This window comes from Buceros rhinoceros, unplaced genomic scaffold, assembly GCF_000710305.1.
Source record: "Buceros rhinoceros silvestris isolate BGI_N320 unplaced genomic scaffold, ASM71030v1 scaffold27419, whole genome shotgun sequence".
Classification (NCBI taxonomy): Eukaryota; Metazoa; Chordata; class Aves; order Bucerotiformes; family Bucerotidae; genus Buceros; species Buceros rhinoceros.
Window position 1 is genome coordinate 18081 of NW_010430231.1, and position 6190 is coordinate 24270.

A 6190-nucleotide genomic window follows, 5' to 3' on the forward strand; every position below is an offset into this window, starting at 1 on the left:
CTGGTCAGGCCCTGCATTCAATCTATCCCATGGATGTAGAGAGAGAACAAGGATCTTCACAGAAGGTCAATGGAGGTCCACCCCTTCCTTCTTGACAGAGGTCTTGCTGCTTGGACTCCTTGATTCATGCAAGGATTCAGGGGGAAATCCTGTTTTCAGGATTAAGTTTAGCTTAAGTTAGTCCTATGCAGCCCAGCCTTGGGTATCCACCTGTCCACCTGAGGACGTTTTATGCAGTGGTAGTTTCCTGGTTTGCTATCTCCACCTGTTTCTGGTCCTTTCTCCATTGCCCCAAGTCACCGCAAAGGGAGAACGGAGTCCTCAGCTGGACAGTGAGGATGGTGTGAGTTTGGAGCCCAGGGGCAGTTGGCTCTTCCATGTGGAGGTGGGAAACAGCAACACATGATGTGTTCTGGTTCTCTGTGACCTGAAGGCTAAAACCAAGATCTGCAGACCCATGAGAGCCCTGCTAAGAGCACAGGGCAGAGCTGTGGGCTAGGGACCAGTGCAGTCCTGTTTGTATTCAACCAGCTGGTGATAAATTCAGATGAACCAGATGAGACTTGAGACTCATCCACCCAGCTTCCTGCTGTGCTTTGTTTGCTTGACACATCCTGCAAGTAAAACCAGTGCTTCATCCTCATGTGGGTGAGCCACAGTCCCTGGCACGCACCTGACCTCAATCAAGCGCAGGAGCAGCAGGGCCTGGCCATAAGGTCCCCCCTTATGCCAGAGTCACGCGCTAGGGCTGCCAGCCCCAGGGACACAAGGAAGGCAGAGTACTTGCAGAAAAAGCCATGGCTGCTGCTTTGCGCCCTGAGGCTTGAGATCTTTTTTCCAGGACAAGGAAGAGAGACTTGTGCTAAATACCTCAGTTTGTTTAATCCACCATACAGAAATGAAATCCTGAGAGGTTCAAAGCCCCAGTGTTTACTCTATCAGGCTTCTTTCTGGGCTAAGTAAACCATCAAAATCTAAGTCTCTGCTGAAAACACCTAAACATGCTAGTTGAAGCTGATAAATAGTTAGCATTTGGCAAAGACAAAGCAGGAATCCGAAATTATTGTAAGATGAGTCACCTAGAGAAACCAGAGCAGTAGCCAGCAAGAAAAAAAACCCCAAACCCCCCCAAAAAACCAACCAAACCTCTGAATAACTCAACAAGAACTAAGATGCTTAGAAATGCGCACATCATCGACAAGACAACATCAGCCCTGGCCTGACAAAGGCTACCCCAGCACCGTAGAGGGTGTCTCAGATGCCCGTGGTCACCTCTGACTGAAGACCCCATGCCCATCTCACCAGAAGCCCATCTCAGACCAGGGCAGTCTGACATCCATATTCCCTCTGTGACTCATAAGATTGGAACAAACTAGACTTATGCAGACAACAAAAAAGATAAAAATCATATTGCTTGGAGGAGTGCCAAGCTATTATTTCACCCAATTAAAGTCATGAACTGCTGAAAGTTAAAAGGATTTCCTCTGTAAAGAGAACATTCTCCAGCCAGAAGATCTCCAGAAAGGTACAGGAGGAATAACTGCTGACATCCAGCATTGGGAAACAAGCATCTGGACAAAGGTTTTTTTAGTTTCTTGTTGATGACATTTTTAAAAGAGGGTACAGTACAGATCCCAGAACTTGGATTTCTGTTTTTACACTTTCTACCTGTGACAGATTCACACATGCTGGAAATGCTGGAGGTGGTTTAAGCATCTTTGGTTATTTTATTTAACTACCATAGCCTAAAGGTACTCTACCCCCTGGGGCTAAAATGGATGGATATCACTATTTGCAATGATGTGCTGTCATGCAGTAATAGGAAATGAGAGCTGGCTGCACTGATCACTGCAGCTTAAAATGCCTCCTGGGGAGAGCATGTGTGATTTAGGCCCTGTATCAGTCCTGCTTTGGAAACCTCAGTTGGGTTTGAGGAGTGCAAGGGGATCCTGGATAGGGATCACACAGCAAAGCTTCAAGGCAACCCCCTCATGCTGCACGTGGCATGGCTGGGTTGGGGCACAGGAGACGGTGGTGTTCCTCGCCCTGCTTGGCACCTCCTTCCCCACGCCTGCCTGCTGTCAACCAAGCAAAAACATGGAGGACAGTACTAAAGGGGAAGTAGTTTTTACTTTGTCCTGCCATTGCCAGGCGGGTAACGGGTGGGCTGGCTGCAAGGAGGAAGCACACTCCCTTGCCACAGTACTGTCCATTACTGCTTCAGCACGTCGCAATATACTGATTAATTGGCAATTATAATGCCTTTATCTTTATCTCCAGTGTAACATTCACACTTAAAATAACAGCCCGCCTCCCATCCATGGTAGCTTCCATTTTGCATGGCCTTGCTGATCCTGCAGCAGAGACTGGTTTGTGAGCAGCAGAGCTCAGGTTTTGGTGTTGTCCCCCACCCACCCAGTGCCACACCAACTTTAAAAAGGTAATTTTGAAATGTGCTCCTCCGCCACTACAACAGTAAACCTCTTTTTTGCCACCATGCAAAAGGAAGCCTGCTGTGTTTTGGCACAGCTGGTTTTAATTTGAAAAGAAAGAATTTAACATGGCTGCCCTGAGACTGGCTGCAGCTTTATCAAGAGATACTTCATCACGGACTTAGACGACCTCGCTTGCAGGCATTGTACTGTCAAACAGGTTTCCTTCCTCTTCTTCACAACACTTCTACATCACATCCTATTTAGAGCTCTTACAGTGCTTCATAAATAATGCGATAATGAGAGCCATGAACACTTACGGGATTGGGAGGCATTATCTCAGTTTTTAAGAAGTCAAATATGACGATCAGAGATTAAAGGTGGCAAACCCAACAGGCTGTGATCCAAATAACAGAGGTTTTCTACCTCATTTTCCTTGGATCTGGAGCCCTTCCTGGTTTCCCTACCATTGGTCCAGCTCTCCCACTTTTCCATCTCAGCACTTCAGTCCTACCCCATCTTTTCTCTCCCCAGCAGCATCCAGCACATCAACATGAGTCCCTGACTGTATTTTGCTTGAGGTCTGTAGAGACAAAATTGCTGTTTCCATTAGGCAGTAACTGGGATGAGAAATTAAACATCAAAAAAATCTTTCTACTGTAGATCAGTTATACTGAAAACAGTCATTGACCATAGAGATGTTCACTGCTATGAGATTAATAACCTTTTGCTTAAGAAATAAAGCAAAGGACGCAAAAAGAAAATAGAAGCTCAGAGCTAGGGCTCCCCCATGGAGGATGGGCGCTCACTGCAGAAGCTCCTGAATTTCTGATAGAGGCTAATTAAGTGTGAGTGTAAGCATGGGTGGAGCATTTGGCAGTACTCCACGGTAGCCCGAAGAGGCAGCCTTCAGCTCAGGGCATCACCAGCTCTGCTGGAAGAAGGCTGATGGATGCAGAGGGCTGCACATCATGCCCTGTAGCTAGAGAAGCACAGGGTCCGAGCACACCAATTAAGAAAGCCAGATTTCTATTCAAAATTTTCAGCTACTCCAAAAGACAACATGCTGCTGTGCTTTCCCCCTTGGGGAGGACAGGAAGCTACTGCTGAGCTGTCTATCGCTTGTAATAAAATTATTTTTTCCAGAGAAAGTGAAGCCTCACTGTGGGAGTGCACAGGCACCAGGATGTGGCACAGACAGCAGGAAACTGGCTCGTGGGATTTTTCATGTGCAGAAACAGCTCGAGGAATGAGCGAGCTGGAGGTTTTAACTGAAATACAGCAGCAATTCTGTCCCTCCCCAGCAGAGAGGCTTCATTACCTGAGCAGTCACCTCCCATGTCTTCACCTCAGTCTGAGCAGGCACCTCCCTGCAGGAGCACACAAAATCCCAGAATGGCTCTGGGGAGCTTCTTGTCTGTGGAGCAGAAGGGCCAGTGCCCACAGCAGTGCCGGATGCCTGCCCATCCCATTCCCTGTGGCGTGGAAAAACAGGGTCCCTGCACCTGGTTTCTGATGCCCAAGAGCTGCTGCACATAGACACAGACAGAGGAAAGACATGCACAGGGTGTCTGTAGGTGGGCAGAACAATTTGTGGATGGCTGGAGTAAGTGGGATGCCCACAGGCAGCAGGAGATGCCTGGAAGGAAGCGCACACCCATGGCACTGGGGTGAGGGACTGCTGCAAGTCAAGGGCAGGCTGCAGCCACGCCCCCATGCAAGCAAATCTTCATGCACAGGGAACACCACCAGGCAAATTCCTGAGCATCAAAGAAAAAAAAATCCCAAACATCTGTTTTCCAAAAGACTCCAGTCTCAGGCTGAAGAGAACACTCGTTTTCCTGACAACAGCTTTCACAGTGCAAAGCAGCTACTAAAAAAAGCCAGATGATGTCTTTCTGGTGAGAAGGTATATATACATAAATGCCCTGTTGCACAATTATTTCTTACAAGAGAGGCTGTGCAAGCCTCAGGATTTAAAATTCTACTGTGAAAAGATCAAAAGGCTTGAATCCCAGTCATAGGCCTGTCCTACTTCCTGGGTAACAAGAACCACCTCTCTAATCAAAGAGGTTACAGTATTCCCCAACTATATCTGCAGGTTTTAAGGTGCAAGATTGTACACAGCTGCCCAGCCCTCTGTTGTGGAAAACCACGCACAAGCAAACCAGTCTTATCTGCTTGAACCGGTAAGAAACTTGAAATGCAGTGACCTTGGCTTACAATGTGGTCTGTCGCCACTGTTTATTTTCACTCATCATATTTAGCACTCCAATTGAATACACTTAGCAATGTTTCAGCAGCAGCCCTTTTGGGATACATAGCTTATTATTCTGAAGAGAAGGGAGTTTAACAGTTCAACCTAGAACCCAGAGTACTTATTTCCTTACCTGCTTAAAAGAGGTGGTGGAAGATAAATGCACGGTCTATCCAAGACTGAAAACCTCAAAACTTCCTTCCTTTTCTCCACCCAGTATTTTTGGGTCACACACACTGAGCTCTCATGCTTTTTTATTTCAAAGGAGTATCATTCAGCCAAAGGAAAAAACCTATGGCATTTCATAAATTTTGAAACAGAATAAAGTGGAAGCTCCAGTTAATTTGATATTGAAATCATCACTCCCAACACCAGAACAGAAGGAATGGCAAACACGTGCTGCTTCAACCAAGCTCCAACAGGCTGCCTTGGGAGATGGAAGCTGGCCTGCACAGGACATTAGCTTGCAACCATAGACTACTAAAATGTACTATGTAAGAAAAGAGGTGAATCTCATTCCCTCGACACTAAAGGAATAAGCAAAAGGGAGGAAAAAGTGGCCATGCAAAAAATAACTTCCCTCCATTTCAATCCCACTGATTAGACTTACTAAGCAACTGATGTTCATACAAATTTTCTGATTAGGGGGAAATTATACAGCACAGCTTCTGAGCAGCACATACATAATTTATCTGTTTCTTTTGAGGAAGTGACTGATAACAGTTCAGAGGAAAGTGAACTCTCATGTCTGTAAGGATTGCTGTTTGAAAATGAATTTGCAGTAAAAAACGAAAGGCACTAACAGCTAAGTTGTCATCTTATTAAGAAAAATTTTTTATACCTTTGCTGCCCACTCAAACATTTCAACTTACATACATTTTACTTGTCTAGCAAAAAACAGATGAACTGGAAAGGTCTCAGTATTCCCAAGCAATCCAGAGCTCAGCATAGTAAAATAGCTGTGACTACAGACAGTGCAACAGAAGGAGCCATACCCAACACCTGCAGCAAGAGATGGCTGCAATATGCTAGCACAGTCCCAATACGCTGTTTCAGGATACTCCTTGACCAGCCTCTCAATTATAGCTGTTAAATTCACTGCAACTTTCCTGAGGTGAAAAAAAAAAATGCAGTTCATGTTCTTGACACTAGTAGAAATGCACTCATAAACCCGTTAGTTTTGTTAGGGATTCCGTATATCCACTTACTCTAGCAGGTAAGTAAGCTACAGGCAGTTAAACAACAAGAGCTGGTCCATTAGCTGTATTCCACAGAAAAGCACCAGCCACACTGGCTGCAGAGTTACCAGATGTAATCCAGCTGAAGACACTATTTTCTTTAGGTAATAGTCTGCCACTACACCTAGAAAAAATTTACTTTTTCATATTAATTCATAAACTGGGAGATAAGCATAGTCAAATAAAAATTGTTTCCTTTTCCACCATAAAGCTTCAAAAGCTTTAGTGCCTTGATCATATAGGTGCACTGAAGTAGCATCATA